This window comes from Argiope bruennichi, chromosome 8 (assembly GCF_947563725.1).
Source record: "Argiope bruennichi chromosome 8, qqArgBrue1.1, whole genome shotgun sequence".
NCBI lineage: Eukaryota > Metazoa > Arthropoda > Arachnida > Araneae > Araneidae > Argiope > Argiope bruennichi.
In genome coordinates, this window is record NC_079158.1 from 80,364,501 (window position 1) to 80,387,196 (window position 22,696).

General features: G+C 28.1%; 1 protein-coding gene across 4 annotated transcripts in view; it reads left to right on the top strand.

Annotated features, from left to right (window-relative positions):
• LOC129981948 (cell adhesion molecule DSCAM-like) overlaps positions 1-22,696 on the top strand; it is a 627,118-nt gene that overhangs the window by 599,758 nt on the left and 4,664 nt on the right. The gene's annotated exons all lie outside the window — the stretch shown is intronic.

The window sequence follows — 22,696 nt, forward strand, 5'->3', positions numbered from 1 at the left end:
GTTAAGCTGATGAAATCTCGTTTTCTTGAAGACCTCTTTCTTTCTTTCAATAAATACTCTTAAGCGACTTTTTTGATTGTAAGATCATTAATTAACCGTACTTAAGATAATTATTTGTTCTTTTTGATTGCAACGCTTTTATACTGACTATTCCCAAATTTAATAGAAATAGATTTCCTAATATATTCAAAAATTTGCTTAACAATATGTGATCAATTTATTTGAAGTGTTAAACAATGCTTGTTGAGTTGATGTGAATTGAAAATAGTAATATAAAGGAATTGCAAATAAATAAAATTAATCAAAAGATGAAACACATTACTTTTATCTGCATTCGTTTAATGAAAAGCAAGCGATTTTATTATGAAATACACAATTGAAAAGTAAAGCATTATTTTCGAATACAACACTCTAACTGCAAGTTATAAAATCCTCTTAAAGATATACGTACTAAGTTCTTAAAAATTTGCAAGTGTTCTATTTAAATGAGATATTTATTAAACATAGTTGAACTTATTAAGCACAATGTTGAATGATATTATTGCCAAGATATTATTTTATTCGACTCTATTGCTCGGAGGTTAAGAACTTTAAGTTCCAACACTCCACCAAGACTTCCGAAAATTGGTAAAATTTTTCAAATATGTTAAGGAAGAAATTGTTCATTTCAGATAACTGAATTATTACAAAGGTTTGTAGCGGATTGAATTGAGCGAGAATAGAACCTGGGACCTTGTGGTTCGCTGCCGTGTAACAAGACCACAAGACAAAAGTAATACTCATGTCTCGTAGCTGTTACCTCGCTTATAAGGTTCACCACAGGTTTATGTAAAATACATCTGCAATAATACTCGTTTAATTTATATCCAACATTCTTATTATGGAAGGCATAGTTAAGAAATGAAATGTCATTTTCTTGATATTTTAAAATATAAGAAAATCGAATAATCTATAGATTTCTTTCATTTTTGTTTATATTTAATGTATTTAATTTGATGAACCTTATTTAAATGTTATGGAAGACAAATTATGGAAGAACTCAAAACTTATGAAGAATCTTTTTATATATATTTTTATTTAATTGGTTTGTGAGAAAATTATAAAATATCCAATTGATATTCAGTGTAATAAATAAACTGGATTGAGCTGATTTCTGATCATATTTATTAAAGTTAATTTATAATTTTACAAATTAGTTAACACGTTTTAAGTTGGAAAGTTATATAAAAAAATATTTCAACAAAATAAAAATTATTTTTTCCACCGAGATAGATGGATATGAAATATAATTGTTTAAATTTTCTAAACATTAATCATTGCTTATGAAATAAGTTATTTTTTTATTTAAAGCTTATTTATATTATTTCAAAAACTTTTTTAACCATTTGAATATCTTTCTTGAAATAATATAACTAGACTTTTGACTATAATAAAAATTGAAATCATGTTTCCTTAAATATATTCGCAAGTTTTATTGTTCAAGAACATTATACATACATGAATCAAATACATTCATACAGTCATTCAAAATCATGAACAGTTAATTATATATTTATTTTCATCAGCTAATGATTCAAGAGTTTATATATCTCTTATAAACAATTTTACTCAATCAAACTAGAAGCGATTATAGTTAAGTTATATCAGATTTCAGATTTTTAAACGTTATTAAAAAATTGACAATTGATGAATAGTCGTAAAGGATGATTCTTTTTTTAACTCTTTCTTGGTAATAGAAGGAAGTGATTTATTATCATTAAAGACATAAATTAAAGAATTTATTCAGATATAAAATGCAGCTAGGGTATTATTTTTGTTTAGAATTGGAAGCAATTGTGTGGTCTGGGTTTAAAATGTACTATCATTATCTGTTAAAATATTTAAAAGTGTGGCATAATATTATTACATAGTTCATACACAGGGTGTCCCACAAGGTATACTGCGTCTTATATTTACAAATTCGGATCGAAAATGTCAATACGAATATTTTGATGTAAAACGTATAGGGTCATCGAATATAGCGCCGTAGTCTGTTTAAACGGTTGCAAATACATCAAAATACTCGTCTTGATGTTTTCTATTCGAATTTGTAAATATTAGATTCTGCATATCTTGTGGGACACCCAGTAAAAAGAACACAGTTATATGTCTAAAAATATGTAAAGAGTTGACATTTTCAAATCTTCTTTAAGCTTTGCATTAAGCTAATTTGCAGAAAATTGCAAATTAGTTCCTATATAAAGGTGACAAATCTGTTTCTGCACTCGAGGAGAATTTTAACAATGAGCTTAAAATATATATTTAATAAGCACAACCAAGTACTCTAAGAAAGTAAAATAACAGAAGGAAGCAAATCTATTACTTAGTTTTAGATTTAAAATTCGTGTGTAAAAAAGCTAAATCTTGCGAAATAAATATTTTTTTTTTAAATTAAAATTGTAACTAATAAATAATAGGATAGTAGTTTCGAGTATTGTTTCAAAGGAATTCTTCGAAATTTTCAAAGAATTCCGACACAGTAGGTACGTTTACTGTAATAAATTAAAATCTGACATTATATTCTCATTAAGAGGAGACTCATTCTGATAAATTCATCAGATTAAATAGGATTCCCTTTATAAGACATTATTCAATAAATAAGATAATAGATAAGGCCAAAATTTCTCGAGAAAGGCTTAGTAAGAGTCGTGCTTTCGTTTATCGCATTACTGCTTAGCAACGTGCATGGTTACTTAAGTAATTTACAAATTGCACTGATTGCACAACTGGATTCATTCCAGTGATTAAGTCAATTGGTATTGTTAATTAACGTTGACTAATGCGCGCTTTCACGAAACAATGCTATAGAGAATGACCTTTTTACCTATTTGACTCCTAGTTAGGGTAGGTACTCATGTTATTTACTTCGAGTCAAAGCTCTTAGGAACATGATTTGTGAGCTAAATTATCTCTCAAAATAAACTTCACTTAGAAAGTTGGAATCAAAAATGTAGCAAAATGTATAAATTCTTAGTGGTTGAGTTCAAAGATTAATTCAGGCTAATTTGATTAACATGACTTCGGAGACTTTATGGAAGTATTATATTTGTTCATGTGCATTCAACTTTTCATTCATATGTGTATGCACATATGCCTTTAACTTTCCATTCATGTGTACGGTACATGTGCTTTCAATTGTTTTAATGTGGTCTCCGACTACTTTCACTATTTACTATTTGCAAAACGTATTTTTTACTTAATATAATATTTAACTATACAATATTCATTGAAGAATGTTAGACTGAATATTTTCTTTACACATCTGAAAATTTTCTTTATCCATACACATAAATATTTTCTTTACGCACTAAGCAAGAACATTTTTAAAATATTGCATGAAAATAAGAATATATTTTTAAAAACCTTTAGAATCTTTTAAATGCTTGAAAAATATTAAATATTTATAGTGTTATATTAGGATATCAGCGTTTGAAATATTAAAGGATTCGAATATGATAGTAAAAGAAGTTTCTGCATTGAAAATATCATATTTACAATGATTACTTTCCTTTTTGTGAAATTTTCAAAAGCATAATTTTTTGTATGCTTATATATGTTTTTAATTTTTAATATGCTAATAAAATTATTTTTAAAATAATCATAAGCAAGTAGCTAAATAATATTTTTTGAAGAATACAAATTAATTTATACCGGATACTGAGATTTTAATAATAAAATAAATCTAGAATTTTCTCTTCATTTAAAGTCATATTTTCAACTTAAATGATATAGAAATAAACTAGTTTAGAAATTCCACCTAAAAATCCATTTTTGACTATTCTAGTCCATTTCTTTCACTTTTCAATTCCAGTCTGTCACATTTAAAAGGAAAAAAATACCCCTTTTATCCTTTCGCCCAATAAAATTCATTTAACAGTGACCTTAGCGAAGTAATTTGCTCGCAAACCAAATCCCTAACCCAACAAAATTGACTTTCCTTTCTATAAAATTCGTTGTCCCTACAAATCCCTGCAAATTTCTAACAAAATAGCCTCATCCATCTCTCCCTTTTTTCCTCGACCCTTGATAGTCCCTGTAGACCTTTTACTCTCCGTTTTACTCCCTAGTCTATTCCGAAAGGAAACGAGATCTTGCAGTCGATAGACCCAAACACTATCAGTCTATTCCATTGGCTTGCTGATTGAATCTATTGTCGTCGTAGTGCTTGGACATTGTGTCGTCCCGTCTGCGATACCCAGTTGATATTATTCTCCTGGTTCGATCCCCCCACCTCCGCCTTATCCCGCTCTCTTCTTGATTGCTATTGATCACATTCTCCCATTGCTCTCCGTTCAATACCAACGCTTCAATCGTTTTACGCATTGAGATAGTCTCCCAACTATAATGAAGCTCTATAGCCCCCCATCAACGTAATCAGGGTGACTTAATTGCAGCCGCGTTGACCTTTCGTCGGGGTGTTTGCTCAAGAAGTTAGGAAGATAACCCTTTCTTTGCTTTCACTTTGTTGTTGGCATTTGTTCAGAGGCGTAAAGATAATTGAAAGCGGAAGTCTTTCTTGGAAATTGCATCCTCAAATGCAGGGACAAAGGGAGATGCAAACCAATTCAAACTCTGTAAAGGTGCAAATGAAGTAGTTTACATTTGTATGACTTTGAGTAATTCTGTGCAAAATAATTTCAATAGTCATTTGAAAGCATACTTGAGAGATAAAAGTTAATGCTCAGTATGTTTAGTTGATAAATATGCACACACTTTCTTTTATTATGGCATTAAAATATATCATTTATATATCTATCACAGCCATTATTTCTCAGTAATATTAAGTTTCTTTAAAAAATTATTTCGATGTTTAAAATGCAAACATAAATGTCATGAATATTTTGCCATCAAATCCATATTCATCAGATTATGGCATGATATTAATTTTATATGTCATTCTGCATTAATTTCATTTAAGAAGTAGACTCTATAAATAAAACCTCATAAATAAAATTACTAAATATTTTTCTATTAAATCTACAGTTTTTTTACAAAGGAAAAAATCGAAATCTAACAGATTTCAGCCCATTATTAATATACATGTGCTCTAAATGAAAGTTAACTATGAAACGTGACTAACTTTACTACCTTCTCATAGAAATTTGAATCGTATTACAAAGTTGGATTGTAAATGTCTTTCTGACGTGGTAGGTATCATGAAAGGCAGTTGTTTCGTGGGTGTTGTTCAACAAGCCGACTTCGTAATGAATTGGTCTTCCTGATTTTTGAATAATATTTGTATTAATTTTCCGTTGAATCAAGTTTTTTATTGCCGTATAGTAGCTACAAAAGAAATATGATACATCGCCCTTATTTCTGAGAATATCTTAATTTCCATGACATGAAGATATGAGATTTACGTAGATTCAAACACTCCCTTGAATGTCAACTGCATGTCAATAGTACTGCACCTTTGTACTAACATTTATTATTTTAGAGCATAGTTACTTATAAATTAGTTTTTTTCCTATTTTGTGTGCTTTTCGTTTTTGTGCTTGAAGTCTAAATTACCATATCAAAAGTAAATTTCCAATTTGCCATTACTGTGTAATTTTACAACTTCTCATAGCACCGTATCTTCCTTAGAAGTCTATAAACATTCCTTAGGCCACAGTGTATTTTTTACTAAAATTATGCTATACTCTACTAGTTCTTTATATCTTATAAGTAAGATTTAACCCTTTCTTATAGCTGAGCATTTGATTCATAAGTGAAATTTCTGTTAGCAATTAAACTATAACAGTAATTGATTAAATTTTATTGAGCACACTTAAATATATCTATCTCAAAGCAGAACAATCAGGAAAATTACTATACAGAATAATTAATTTTGGCAAATAACATCACAATTGATTTACTGTCGTTTTAGAAAAGCAACGGCAATCAAATGTATGTAGTAGTATTTATATACTTATTTACAAGTTAATTTGTAGTCGGTGTAATTATTTTTATGTGTGTTAAACACAAAATAGCTGGCAAAAGTTTTGAGATAATATGTTTTTCTGTCTTAACTTTTTTGTAAGCAAAATTTCTAAGTAATGTAAATTAGTAATTTTTAACTTGAGTCGTTCCAGATATTGATAAGTGTGAAAATTATTGATTTAAAAGAGTTCCAAAGGAAAATATAATGATATGTGAATTTCAAAAGTTGAAAGTAGAAGCTTTGAGACGCTATGATAAAATTCAAGTTTCTGATATTTGACTGAAATAAATGAGATATTGTTGCACACACAAAACGTCTCCACTAGTTCAGTGACTAGAGCTGAGGGTTTCACATAGATTATGTGAGCTCGTACAATGTGCTTGGATTTTAATTTACATTTTCGTTATTTTCTCATTTCGTTTTATTATTTCCCAACAAGTTTAGAATTCCAAAATCAACTGTTGTCCACATGCTAAAAAAGTGGAAGGATGGTAAATGTGTGCATTATTTTCGAAAATCAGGAGCTTCAAGAACTTCCTGATTTAAAATTAAAGCAAAATTTTGAAATAATTAAAGAATTTATATCGGCATGCGCCATATCATTTCTGCCGGCACCAAACGCTTTGAAACTTAGAGGAAAATTTATAATAATTTATATATATATATATATATATATATATATAGATTTTACTTTCAATTATAAATTTCCTACTTTTCATCTAAGTATATCTCTTATTTATAGACAGAAAAGTATTCATGAAATTCGAAAATTTAATACCGAGAATTTTGGTAATTATGGCGTTCTTTTAATTGATTAAAACAAAAAAAAATTAACAATATTAAGACAAATGAATAAAATGAATGAAAAAATAGAATGAGTTGTTGTATATTTCATTTCATTATTATTGCGTAACACTTATATTCTGATTTTATTAATAAGATAAAAACATATGACCATTTCATGCAGATATATAAAGATATTATTACAAAAGGAAAAAAAGAAATGCTGAATTTCAATTAAATAATTTGATTTTATTCTTTATTTTCTCTCTATGATTTTATCATATCATTCTTCCCTGCATTTACATTAGAAATGTCGATGTTTACGCTCATAAAATTTCATTTTTTCTATGCAGTCAGGTTTTCTTACTAAGATTATTTAAAATTATAGATAAAATAAAAAAATGGATAAAAAAAGGGCTTTCCGAACTATTAAGAAAATGGAACTGCATTATAACCTAATAATATTTCAAAAACTAAAAGGCAAGTAAAGCCAAGAAAACTAATCAAAATAATGAAATTTCTAAGTAAGCAGCATTCTATTCTTTGGAACAAAGAACACACAACCTTTTCTTATTGATTATCTGTATTTTCTAAGAGATTAAAGGTAGAAAAGAAAGACAAATGAGAAAAATTCTAAATCTCAGTAAAAGTGCATCGCATTCTAGTTATTGGCTGTTACGTGGAAAAAAGACGTTTCGAAAACACCTGATATCTTCCATTAGAAGATTGGGTCGCAGGGTACGTTCAGAAATGTAAGTTGATTTTCAGAGAACGACTCGTCTCGGCTTTCAGGTAAGGCTCTCTGAAAATTGGATGAAAAGCTTCAATTTGAATGACTGAAAGCTTAAGTTTGTAAAAGGGAGAAGTATTTACTTTAATAAACTTGGATAGGAATGCATTAATGGTTGTTAAAATATTTGCTTTCACTACATGATTAAAAATGGTAATGAAATGTTATTATTCCTTTTTTTTTCTAGAAAAGTATATTTTATCGAGAATATTTCTTTTCTATTAATTCTATCACTGGTAACCGAATTTAATACTCAGGAAATGCATTATTATGAAACGCATTATTGAACGCTGTATGTCTATTTAAATTTGAATTTCTTACTCTATTTATTTTATAAATCAAGATAAATAACAGTTGTCATAATCTTTAGTTGCATTAATTTTAAAATTACTTCTAAATACTAAATATCATTTGATAATGCAGTTTTACGAAAAAGGACCTTTAGTTTCTACTGCGTTGATTTCATTTTATTTGTAGTTTTTTTCAGTTGATACATTCAGGGTATGTTGCATTTTACGAAAGAAATTGGCGGGATTTGATTTTGTTTTGAAGACATATTAAATTATTGACACGTCTTTCAATATTGAAATGCAATCAAATCTGTATGGAATATTATTAACTGAAAGGAATTTTTAAAATATATAATTCAAGTTTTTTTAAACATAAAACCAAAAAAGTACTTTACATCGATTTTGCTAATTGAATGTCAGATTATGGAGAATGGAAATGATAATGTTTGTAAAACTGTAACTGTTTTTGTTTCTAATGGCACTTGCTATAGACAAGCTCACTGACATTAGAAGTCAGTGGTTTTAAGCCAAGGGTGCGTCTCTTATTTTTCAGTAGAGGCATCTAGGGCCAAGATTGCGACTTAGCTACATACACGTAACAACCCTTTTTACGGGGTGGACTTCATTTATGCATTTCATTCTCTCATCCACAGATCGTAATTTAGACCTGAATAAGAGAACGATTACCCCTGATCCAGTAACCCCAGTGGTATTAATCTCGACATGGATGACTTTGTGACCCCGACAGATTTATATTTGCGCCAGCCACCACCACACACGAAAAGTCTTCAGCCGGCATGGTTCAAACTCGCAACCCAAGAGACACGAATCCAATGCCCTACCAATCAGGCTATCCCGGCCCAAACTGTATCTTAAGAATAATTGCATAAAACTCAGATTGATACATTTCTTTTCATATCCAACTTATATAAAATATTTTTTATTCTTGAAAATATGGATTCCTGTAATCGTTACAATAATGCCTATTAAGTTTATTAATAAGATCAGTATAACAATATTAGATTAATCTTTCTCGAGCCATTGCTTTTTGAACACTGGTGAAAATTGCATTTTTAATTATTATTTTTTATGTTGGCGAGCTTCACAACTGATTTGCTTTTCAAAGTTATAAAAATATGAAAAAGAATAAAATATTCGATTTCACATTAGGCAGAATTCTCCCAGAATTAGGTTTCAAGATGTATCGGAATTGTGGATTTAGTTTATCAAAAATCAGGTAATGTCTGAGATGGAATCGAAACAAATGACTCCTTATTGAGTATCACACATTGACTAAGCCGATCCTCTGAAAGGCACACGGAAAAATTTGAATGATCGGACCGCCGCAACAGCAACACTGACTGGAACTGCGGTTGAGTCCTAAGGGCCACAGTACAACCTTTTCCTAAGGAATTATGCCGCGTTATCGATGGGAGGATCCAGATACCCCTCCCCTTTTCCTGTACCCACAAGGGTGGTGAGAACCAACCATCATTTCGGAAGATTCTCATTCTCAATTACGAGGTGCCCTCCTTCCTACTCCACCCTTCTTTTTAAACGCTGGAGAATGTTGCATTTTGGATTAATATTTTTTTAAGTTTGTGCGTTTCACCACTGAATAGCTTTGTAAAGTTATAAGAAATTCAAAGATATAATAACGACTTCTGTTATAACATGCGAATGAGAGAATAAGTAGACTGAAACATTCAAATTTTCACTAAGCAGAACTCATTTAGAGTTAGGTTAGAAAATCTCTTGGAATTGTGGATTTACTTTATCAAAAAGCAGGTAATGTCTAGGATAGAACGGAAATAAATTGCTTCTTACTGATAATTATCCTTCTTTTTAAAGCAATATATTTCATATAACCCCTATCTAATATATAATTGGTCGGTTGCCTTAAAATATAAATCTTTTAAGCCATGTTTATTCATCTGCATGAGCCTGGAATATAAGAAAACTATACTTGGAACTTCCATAAAAAATAATGGGGGAAGTGCTTAAAGATATTATAAAGCTAGTAGTCTTGAGTAAACGTTCTTCGAGGGAAAAATTCCAATTATCCCTGTATTACGATCGACGCAAATCTTTGTCGCTGCTATATTTTCTTAATACTCTGTTAGGAAAAAGGAAATTAAGTAATCGATAAATTCCCGCAGGGAAAATATTTCTTTCTTTTTCCTTTTTTTTTTTTTTTTTTTTTTTTTTTTTCATTCCAATGCTTTTTTTTTCGTGAATGGACCTCATCTTTCCAAGCCTAAGGAGCGATCCAGATAACTTCTATAATTACCGATTTTTTTTTTTTTTGCTTCTACTTTTCTTTTTACTCGGAAATATAAGCTCAAATGCAGGGACGTTCTTTTTTTTACGTTCCTTTGCAATTTTATTGGTTAGCGGGATGTAAAATTAAGCTCCTGCCGGCCCGTAATGACAGTTCTAATCAATGCGTGAAAGTTTTGAGTTCCGAAATTTATGAAGCGTATCTTTAAACTAATTACTTTGCATCGGAATGAAATAATTAGAAAATTAGGCAACGTCGAAAATGAGTTATTTTTATTCAAGTTCCCTGACAGATTTAGGATATCCGCTTTTTGAACCCAGAGTGAGAAATGAGATAAAAGTAAGCATTCCAATAAACTGAAATTACTGGAATTAAAGAAAAAGTTATTTTACAACAGAAATTCACAAGTGCATTAATAATCTCGCATACCCACATGCCAGTGTGATTTGTTTTGCATTTAAAGTGATTTCAGTTTTCAGTTTTAAAGAATTAGATTCTATGTTAAAATTTGAGAGGGGTAAAAATTCAACCAGGCTTAAAATGCATTTCTAGCAGCGGTTTTTAAATTATTTTTTATATTTTTAAGGACAATATTGGTTCAGTTTTACTTTCAAACTAATAAAAATCAGAAACTTAAAATATTAAATATAATCCCTTTAAACTAGAATATGAAAGCTGAATGGTATTTTATAACATATAAATTCATTTTAAACAATACGAGATAAAAATAGTAAAACAGATGAAAAGCAGAAATTTACTAAAAATTATTTATTTATTTGAATAAAAATTCTTGGATGTGAATGAAACATTCAAGTAAATTTAATTTAATATTATGATTTATAAATTTTTACTTCGTTTATGGACAATTTATCATTTTTATCTATCATTTTAATAAAGATATTAATAAAGATTGAAAGTAACTACTATTTGATGTTACTACAAGTGATTGCAAGTTTTTCAATTGAATAAATATATATGCCTGAAATGTAACATAATAAAAAGTAAAGGAATGTAAAGAAAGGTTAAAGATCTTGGTAGAAAAGTTTTAATTTTAAAAAGATCTTTATCGACTGAAATTTTATATACCTTTTAAATTCTCTACATATACTCTCAACCAAACTTCTGATCTAGAATTGAATTTAAAAAAGTTGAATAGGAAAAGAATCCAGTATTGAAATTCCCAAATAAAAAAAAGAAGAAAAAGAAAGTAAAAAAGAAGAAAAAAATCTGAAATCCGCCATTCAGATTCAAAATTCCGATTTGCCAGTTGAACCAGTTTGCTGAGGAAGAATTTGAATCTTTGACCAAAGAATTGAGGAAAAGAATATATTAAAAGAAAAAAATATATAGGGCTATTTGCATTTCTTTTCATTTAAAAGCTATTCAAATGATTTAAGCAAAGTTTGTTTCATCATGAGAGGATCGAATAATTTCTTAAATCTAATTAATTGATAAAAAATATTTTAGCTGTCTTAACTTGATGGAAAATATTTTTTTCCTTATCAAAACTGGAAAAAGAGGAAAAAGAATGAAATATAATTATAAAGCAGTACAAGCAATTTGAATTAATTAATTTTATCAAAACGGCGTGTCAAGTGGATTTTTAATCATTATTTTCTGATAGATATTAAAATATTTAAGAGAAATAGACAGACACTATTAGAAAATTTTCGTATTCCTATTTGAAGTCTCCAACAATAATTATGAAATCTTATCTTATATAACTCTCCGAAATTTTAACATCCATTTATTTAGAATTATTTGGACGATGGTTTAATAAGTATTTATCTTTATTATTTCTTACAGTTGGTTTATACATCTAATGTAATTTATTTGCATTGTCTTTGGTTACCTGAATTAATATATCCATCTGTAAAAATTATGTGCAACAGAAAAAGGAGAAATTTACTACTTTAAAAACAGTAAATTATTTAACACAAATTGAAATTTGGCATGCTATTTTAAACAAGATACTCACCAGAAATTTAAAAACTATTTTTAAGAACATTATTGATAAAGTGCTAGGATTTAAAAATAAAGCATAAACAATTATTTTATTTTTGTTCTATCTGATGAAATCCGACTCTGTCTTCTTTTTTCCTCGTTTTGTTATTTTTTATTGCGCAATCTTTAGCTTAAATCGTTACTGAGAATAAATAAAAAAATAAAAATCTATACGCTTAAGTTTATACGTTAAGTTATAGTGTTTCCTCGTCTAACACACTGGACATAATAAAATGAAGATAGCTAAAATAAACATTTTTTGAGCCTTAAAAACTTAGACAGACCATATTTCAAAACAGTCCGTGGTCACTTGAGCACTGGTGAGATGAAAAAAATATTTTATTCGATATTTTTATTGTAGTTTGCAACGAGTTTCTGGAAATTTGACCTTAAAATCTTGAATTGGAAATCTTGTCACCTATACGGGATTATTTTTCTTAGTTTTTGACCTTCTAATTAATTTCATTTTTTCAAGATGTAATTAAAAAATTGTGTATCGTATATTTGACTGAAATTAGAGCATTATTTGTTTTAAAATGCTATTTAAAATGATTATGAAAAAATTAGTAGGAATAAATATAAATTTACTGCATCAATGCATGCGTTTCTACCATATATCTGCAAATAATTATCTTTCATTTATATAAAATATTGCCTTTTATTCAGAATGATTTTTATAAGATTTTGTTCAACAAGATTATACTCTAATTAAGTAAGATATTAACAATTTTTTTAAATACTTTTTTCGTCAATAAATGAAATATTTTTTGCTTTAATTATTTTTCTTGAAAAAAAAATCCCCATGTTTATCTTTTAAACCCTTTCATTTAAAATTTACGATCACTGCTGCAGATATGCATCTTCAGTTAAGTTTGTTTTTTATTGACATTTTAGTTTAATATGTCTTTGCAGAAGAACTTTAAATTTATGCTTTAACCCATTAACCGCTGGTGTTGCGTTTACGCAACGGTCAATATAAATAAATATAAAAAAAATAACGATGAAACAAATTTTTGAATAAATGACAGTTTTATGTTAAAGAATAGCACTACTAACAAATCAGTGAAAAAATTGACTTAAATAAATTATTTTACACCTAATAATCGATGTTTTACTATAAGCACTATTTTGTTCAAATTTTCAAACTCATTTTTTCTTAGAAAAAATAAAAAAAAAAAAAAATTAAAAACAAATTGGGGTTTGGCTGTGAAATACATTAGCCAAGGTCGCTCTTTGTTAGTACATCACACAAAACAGGTGTTTCTGTGGGGGAGGAGGGGAAAATAAAAACAGGTGTATGTCTTATTGGTAGCAACATTTTTATCCTCTGTGGTTTAATATGCGTAGAACAAGATATCTTACGTTAGTAGAAGCTTTGGAAAAAATGTTCGAACAAAATTCCGATGACGAAGAAGCAGATGAGACGATATTGTTGTCGTATCTCGAGAAACAGCGGATGCTATTGATGAAGAAGAAGGTAATGAAAATATTTTAAATAACGATAATGAAGTTTTATCTAGAGATACTGCAGGGGAAATCGAAGTTCATGTAAAGAAGAAGTTAGATCCTTCCAAAAGTTTTGCTAAAAAAAAAAAAAAAAAAAAAAAAAAACCCGGAAAAAAGAAGAATTACGATGGGCAAGAAAGGAACCTATTGATAGGCCTCAACCAAAAAATGAAGAAAAAGCAATGCTATCAAACAAATCATAGAAGATGAAACTAGTGCAGATATTTTCAATCTTTTTTTTTTTTTTTTTAGTATGAAGAAAATAAAAAAATACTTGTTGTTCGGTGAAACGACAACTCTGTTGTGACAATAGGGTCAACGTTTGAAAAATTTGAACCACTAAAGAATGTTTCTCGATACTCTAAAAATCAGAAGATGAAAATATTAGTAGCCCAACCTCACTGCATTGAGCAGCAGTATAATCAGAAAATAGATGGTGTAGATTTGTGTGACAATTTTGTTCAGAATTACAGAATTAGGGTCCGTGGCAAAAGATGGTGGTGGCCGATCTTTTCAGATTTCATCGATGTTGCACTAACAAATGCTTGGAGAATATCAAGACTTTCTGAAGGAGGAAGTAAAAAGTCACTGTTGTAGACGAGATGTCGTGCTTCATCTGTTACAGGCGCCCTTGTATAGTGAGATAAATAAGAAAAGATCATCTACAGGACTCCCGAGCAAATTCAGCTTTACAAAACCAATATCCGAAAGACATTTATTGTTAAGTCTACAGACAGTAGAAGACTACGTTGCAAGTATTGCCACAGCCAAGCTATTTATCGCTGCAATGTTTGTGAAGTTGCTTTACACCACAATTGCATGAAGCATATCATACTTGAAATTTATATCACCTTATTCTTACATAATAAGCTTGTCAACTACATTTATTTGTTAGTTTTTAAAAAATTAAAATTTTCAAAGAAGTGTTTTGACTATTTTACACTCTTTAACAAGCTCACAAAAATTTCTAGTTTTTAAAACGTGAAGAAAATGCGGCGTAGTGCTCGGTGATAACGATCAGCATTCGTACTTCTTTTCCGCTGACGTTGCGCCAACGCAACACCTTACATTTTAAAACTTAAATGCAATTTCCTTATTTTTACATTAAATTACTATTATAAGTGGTCAAAATAATAACTTGTATTGTTTGCATCGAAAACAAATAATGATTTTGAGTTTTGGCGTTTAATGGGTTAATACATATATTTCATGCGCAAATTTGAAAAAAAAATAAACGATCTAAGTTTATCAAGTTTTCATTAATAAAACACGACTCGTTAAAATTTGAAACAGCGAACTGAAACCCATATTGGGACAGAGCCTCTTATATAACAAATTGCTCCCAGAGAATATTATTTATGAAATATGACTCGACTCACTGTGGAGAAGTTGCCATTTGGTGCCATTAATTTATAGTTTTTTTTTTCGATTTATTTCGAAACAAAATTTCAGGTTTTGTCAAAAGCTTATTTATTTTAGTTTCGCTATGATTGGAATAAGTAATCCAAAAATATTTAATAATAAAAACAAGTCAAATATATAGTTCGTTCGTTGAATAAAAGAGAATCTTCTCGAAACTGTTTTATCACTAAGAATATATGTAAGCCGCATTCATTGTAATGATTGGAGAAATCCGTTATACGCAATGCCTTTTCTCAAGGGCGGCATTTTGGATCTAGTTATCTTATATACGCCTCCTAAATTGAGCATTTATAACCAAGACGCCCATAGAGGGGATAACTGCAGCAGCTGCAATATCTGCTTCCTGGAGAAAATACGAGGATAATTTCAGTATACATTTTCCTCAAATTACCAGTGAGTGAGTCCTCTAAATCAGTGTACACGTTTTTCTAAGGTATTCTATTGAAAATACAAATTTTGTAGTGATTAATTTCTAACATTTTATTTCAGTTGGTAAAAGTTAATAAGTACAACTATTTTACACAATTTTTATTTGAAAAATGAATGGAAAGATAGCAATCATAAAGCACAAAATGTCTATAAAATAACCAAGAAATTAGCTGAATAATTTCAAAACAGAATAAATGAAGTTGTTGAAATTCCAAATTAAATAATATTTTAATTATATTTGCAATAAAAATTATAGAAACAATATGAAAATAATAAAAATCAATTGAAATTTAGATATAAGAAGCCAGTTCTACATTCATTTCAAAACATTATTGCTGTCCGCACAAATATATTTCGAATATTCCAAACTTTGAAACGAATGAGTATTGTCACAGTTAAGTCTTGTGATCCTAAAGAGCTTTTTTCTATTGGCAGATTGTCATTTTTTCAACTTGCTGCTACATCGGTCATCTTCTCAAAATTTAATTGTCCTTTTCAATTAGCATTTTTATTTTTAACATGTTTTGTAAAGGCGTTGGCGCTCTTTGCTCAGCGTTTGCTCTTTCATAACAACCGTACTAGCAGTCATAGATATGTCATTATATGGAATCTTTTTTATTGTTTGTTGAATCATTGCAGGTAAATTGTTGAATGATTGCAGGTAAATTATTTATAAAACAACAAACAAAAGATGATACAGCAAAGAGTTACCTTAATGGCAGTGAAATGATAATGAAGATTCTCAGAATTACATTAGCTATTTTTTGACTGAAACTTCATCAAAAGAAGTGAAAACTGCCTAAAATATGATTTCATAGATTTAATGATAAAAGTACATAAATGATATTCTACTGATGTGTACCCTTCATGCGCTTGTGCCCGTGAAAAAAATAAATATGAGGCAGTTAAGTCAGATGTGAATATTTATTCATTGAAATATTTGCCAGAAAATTTATTCAGCGATGTTTGGAATGACTATAATTCATTGAAAGATTTTACAGAAGTAAAATGAAAGTTCAATGGGAAAATAGCATAAACATTGTGTAATTAACCTGTAACGAGTAATAACCATGAGAGATATCAAATAATGAATGAAAATACTTCCCTGCACCTACTTAATAGTTTACAAGCGAATAACTCAAAACATTAAAAATTTCTTCGACGCATCGAATCCATGCAAGATATGATCATATATTTTATAATTTGATCATTCAAGATGATCATATAAGATAAGATATTATCATATATTTTCATTATTATCAAGTAAGACAGACATATAAGACAAGATTTAAACATAGATTTTGTGGTATTATGATCAATTTTACAATATGATCAAGTAAGATGCTGATATAAGGCAAGATATAAACATAGATTTTACGATATTATCATCAATTTTACGATTATCAATAATATGATGAAGTAAGATAGTCATATAGGCAAGATATAAACATAGATTTTACAATATGATCAAGTAAGATGGTCATATAAGGCGAGATATAAACATAGATTTTACGATATTATCAGGCAAGGTGATCATACATTTCTTGAACATAATAGAAAACAATTCTAATATATAGTAAACCAGGACTTTTTATAATAATATTATAAAAAAAAGTACAGTTGATATTCAGAAAATGAAAATAAAAACAAATTTAAATATCTTTTGAAATTTAAAATGCTAAAAGTCATTCAAATCTCGTCAGAAATAAAAGAGGAGAAAATTATTTCCTCATTCCTTTCTAAACATAGAAACTGTTTGTAATTCATATTTGAATAACTTTAATAATTTTTTTAAGTTTTAAACTGAATAAAAATCGAATTCGGAACAATAAATTGAATAAAAATCAAGACATTTAAATTGTTTCCATAGTTAAAAATATTATGATGAATCTTGAAACATTTTGGCCAGTCAAAATATTTGCTTATTTTGTTAAAAAATTAAGTTTAATATAGTGCAATTCGTATCAACGTATTTCATGTTATCCGTTTCTTTACTATTCATTCGACATTTAGATTTCGATATTTAAAAATTACACACACACACACTATGAATAATGGAAAATATAATTAAGATGTTGGATTTAATATTTCAATAAAACCCAGTTATTTGGAAGTTTCTCTAATGTACATTTCTTAAGAACATTGCAGCGCATATTTTAATCGCATCTTATCAAATTGCCATAATATTTAGATAAACTATTTTCTAAAATTGTATTCGCACGGTCTCTAATGTTTGCATACATACAGTACTGCTTTTACAAATCACTCCTTTAGGAGTTCTGAATTAAACATATTTAATTTAGAAGGATTTTGAATCGTTGCGGAATACCACCCAAGTGAATAGACATTGCATTTAAAAGCTTTTATCTTCCATTATTTTCAATAAAAAAATAAAAACAATAATTGAAATAGCGGTACCGATTTATACATACACATATATACAATCTTTCAGAAATATTTGAATCATCTAAATTTCCTGAATAGTTTGAGAAAATCATCATTAAATAAATGCTACATTTTAGTATTACATGATATTTACTTGAACTCAGAATATTTATATTCAATTTTAGTTTTTAGTCATAACATTATCCCGAATTTTAATTCTAGTTTGTAAAAATTTGACAATAATTTTAAAAATAATTCAGTAACAAAAAAAAATGTCAAATAGATATTTTAAGGTCAGAAAAATTATCAGAAACTTGTAATGGCTTATTTAACCCGTCTTTTATGGATTATAGCTATAATTGCTTTTCAATCAAAATTAAGAATGTCATAAGTGATGATGTAAATTATATTTTGTTATGATAAAACATTAATTGTTCAGTGAAACTTCTGAGCTAAAAATATTTTAGACAAATAATTTTTTTAAAAAATATTTGACGTGTATATCTTTATTATAACGCATTCTAGTGTGCATTAAGAATGAAAATTTTTGGAATTTCAAAATTGCAATTATCTATGGGTAAATTTAAATGAAAATAGTCTTTTATCTAATCATCTATGTAAAGTGCAAAATAATTTTTTCTTTCTCTAAAATTTCTGGTGTTCCAAAATTTATGTATTCTTAAAAAACTACCTCGTTGTTTCTTTTGGTTATAAAATAATAAATTTCAATGCTTTTTCATAGTTTTATTTGTATATTCATTTTATTTTTCTTGGTCCATTTTATGAATCACTCAATCATATTTTTACATTCGGCATTATAATCCCAAAGAAATTAAAAGTTCAAAATTTTGCGAAATTTTATAAAATAAATAGATTTCATTGCTGTTGCGTTATGACTTGTGGCACTTTACAAGCCTTTTGACAGTTATCTGTTAGCTGTTTAAACCGAGTGAGTGTCTCGTGTTTTTTTTTAGTAGTGCCAACTAGGGCCAAGAGTATCTAAGAGTTATCAACTTCATGCATAATATTCGCTTCCACAACCCCTTTTTAAAGGGGGCACATTCACACACCTTACAGAGAGAACAACTATGCCCCCGAACCGGGACTCGAACCTGGTACGCCCAAATCACGTAGAAGACGCGCTATTTCGCCTGCGTTTCTATACTCAATATTCTAAATTATATTTAGTCAATTATAAGATATCTGATGTTATGGTATTTAAGATATTCATAAAATATAAGAAACTGTGAATTTTCTTAATAGTGCTTGGAAATAGTTCGTAAATGGTTATAGTGACCCAGTGTTAATAGCTACAAAGGCAAAAACAATCAAAGTAAGACATTATCTTAATAAAGTAATATCGTATATCTTACAGGAAAACAATATATTAAGAAATTCGTCACTCAACTGTCTGGACATATATGTTTTGATTAATTGCAATCAATTAATAATTTTAAAAAAATGTGCTATCTCGTATTGGGTTTTAATGTTGTATTCATATACCAGCTTTTGAATTAAAAACGCAACATTGTAAAGCATAACATATTTTAAACTTTAAAATTATATTTGACAAGCACAAACACTTGAAAAATAAATAGATTCACATTGCAGTATTCTTTTGAAGAAAATGTTTTCAAGAATTTAAAACATTTCAAATTGCGGAGTATTTCTCTTCAAACTATCTATCTGGAATGGAAAATCTAAGTAATAGCTCTTCTTCAAGTGGACGCCAAACAGCAGTGATGTTCCAGTCGAATATTCAAACAGTTCAGATCCTGGGAAACAAGTTCTTTTCTTTGGAGGAGGAAATGTCTGGGCATGTCACTATTCCTATTATCCCCCGGCAGATGTTTTGTGTCACTCGTTTCACTGCTAATCCGCTAAAGCTGTCTCTTTCTTTCACTCTTTCTGTTCTTTTCACTGCTGTCTTTTTAGACAGTGCCAGGAGCAAACTAAAGAAGAACTGGGCCTCTTTATTGTGTTAGGAACGAGGGAGAGACAGAAAGAAAAAGCTCGCCTCAAACGCCGACCAAGTTTTTTAGTTTTGACAATTAAACGTTCCAGGAAAAATAAAAAAGAGCTATTGAGAAAACCAGGGAAAGAACGCTCCGATAAATAAAAACTTTTGGGGACTTAAGGCTGATCAATTTAGGTAAGAATACCAATTTCTTCGAAGAAAAGCTGACGCATATTAGGAGGATCATAATGAACCCTACCTGCTTTTTTCAAAATTGTCTCAATGCAAATTTAAATAAGATTAGGGAGTTGTCAGATGTAGTTCTTTTTATTTTTAAAAGAAGGATTCGCATATTTATTTATTTAGACATTGCATGGGAAAAGTATGAATAAATTTTTAACGCAATGTATTTAAAATTTAAAATTATTTGATAAGAGTTTTAAAGAGGTAATATTTCATTTAACGAATCATAAGGTATTTGAACTATAATTTTATATATTGAACAAAAGGGCAAATATTTTTTTAAAAAAAAATGGGAATGGTCTTAAAATTATTTCTTGATTGGAAGTATAGAAAATATTTGACTTAGTCTCTTAGTGAAAGTTAATTATATCTGCAAATAATGAAATAGTATTTTAGCATCTTCAGAATCTCAAAATTCACAGAATTATATTTTTAATCAAAGCATTTGTCCATAGTTTAATTTAGAAAGATATTAAAAATCATAAATTAATAAGTTACCAACAAAGTTTCTAAAAAAAGGAAACAAAAGCACTATTATGTTACCAAGTTCTCAAAAATGTTAACAAATAGAAGCATAGAAAATTATTTAGACAGTTTTTTCAGAAAAAGTTCATAACATCTGAAAATAATGAAATGCCATCTTTGCATCTTAAAAATTCGTATAAAGAAACTTTGTCCACATAATGAGGTTTTATTTCGGTTTGAGAGAACAAAGCATAAGTAGCGTGAACCCCCCCCCCCAAAAAAAAAAAAAAAAACGTGGATTACAAAGTTGGATGAATTATTTTTAAAGAAATATGCAATTGTTTTGACAGTAAATTATATTACTTTTGAAGTTTCGTGATTTAGTTAAATCATATTATGTTGTACAATTATTGAGATGCTTTGATTTGTAAATTTATAGCTATTTATATCATTTTTTAATCTTTGGATAAAAAAAATTAATATCAGATTCAATTTAAAAAGATGGAGAAAAGGACAAGAAATATTCATTATAATTCTATATTAGTTTCAGCGTACGAAAGTAGTATTAATTAAGGAAAGTTCTATATTAATTTCAGAAAGAAAGTCCTTTGCTATGCGTTCGAAAAGGACTCATAATTTATAAATAATCTGACATAGAATAATTTTAATTTAGGAAGCTGTAAAATCAAAATGTTGCATTTAAACGCTTTGTCTTTGTATTTCAATAGCTGTATGTCAGTTTTAAAGCACATTTTCTCTAAATTTTATTTAACACAGAATATTCAGCAACATTGCTGTGATGACTTCAAGACTTCAAGATATTTTACGGTATTCAAAATATCGAACAACATTATAAAAATAAAGTAAAATATTTTATGCTAATGACGTAGTTAAATATCGATGAATAAAATCTTTTTAAAAATGATTATGTTCCAAAATCAAATGAAATCATTACTGCGAAACAAAAAAAAAATATTAAATAATAAGTTTTCGAATAATATTGTTTATTTATTTGAAATTTCTCAACTTTTTGATTCCTATTTATTCCATATAGTTTTTGTTATGAAGCAGTTAATAAAGATAAGTAAATAGTTTTCTTTATTTTTTTCAGTTATTTCTCTTTTAATAATTTAATATAATTTCCCTTATAAAATTGTGAATAAAAAATAAAGAATTATTTTTCGTATATTTTCATATTTTTTAGAACATATATCCTTAATTAAAATTAATGTCAAACAATATATTTTCTCATTTTTCATCTTATTTTATTCTTAAGGCGAACTTCAATAATTTGAAAGGTTAATAACGTTTAATTAGAGATATGTATGATCACATTAATGTACAATAAGTCCCAGCAATGAAAATTATTTGATTGTTCTGATATAAATGAATATAATATATAACATATTGTTATGTTGTATATCGTTTATTAACCATGAATATTATATCAGCTGGCAATAATAATTCCGTGATTTTCTTTCTATTTCCTTGAAGAAAATAACATGTTTGATTTATAAAATCGAAGTGCAACGAAATCGTTAAAAATAGTTTCTTATAGATATTTACTTTGAGATTTATTCTTCAAAACTGCTGATTTTGCAAATCCCTTAAGTGTTCAGCATTAGATATTTCCCAATTTCTGTAGGAAAATTTTTTCACCAGCAAAATAAATACCAAATATTACTTTTCAAAAGGAATTATTTCTTATTTATTTGTGAATGGTTTTATCAGTAAATATTTATCTTTCATTATATCCTGTGAAACATTTCTCGCTTCTTTAAAAGAGTTATTTTCAGTTTTTCTGCTGTTCATAAGAAAAATAGAATTGAGAAAAATCTCCCTTGCAAAGCTTCTAAAGAGACGTTTACGAAAACATATTATTGAATAATATTTTAAAATTATTTAATTATCGTTTAAAAGTGATTATCATATGAAAATTATATATTAATGACATAAAATTTGTTATTATTGTTGATAGAATGAATCAAATCCTGACCTATGTAATTCTGAGTGATTGAAAACTAACTCATAACAATGAAATTACATACAAAATTCTTTGAAACTTAAAAAATGAATATTTTAATATTATGCATATGTACATTATATACGCGTTATAGAGCTATAATATTGTTTCAGTTCATTTTAATATTTTAACCTATTTGATATATCCAGAGGTAAA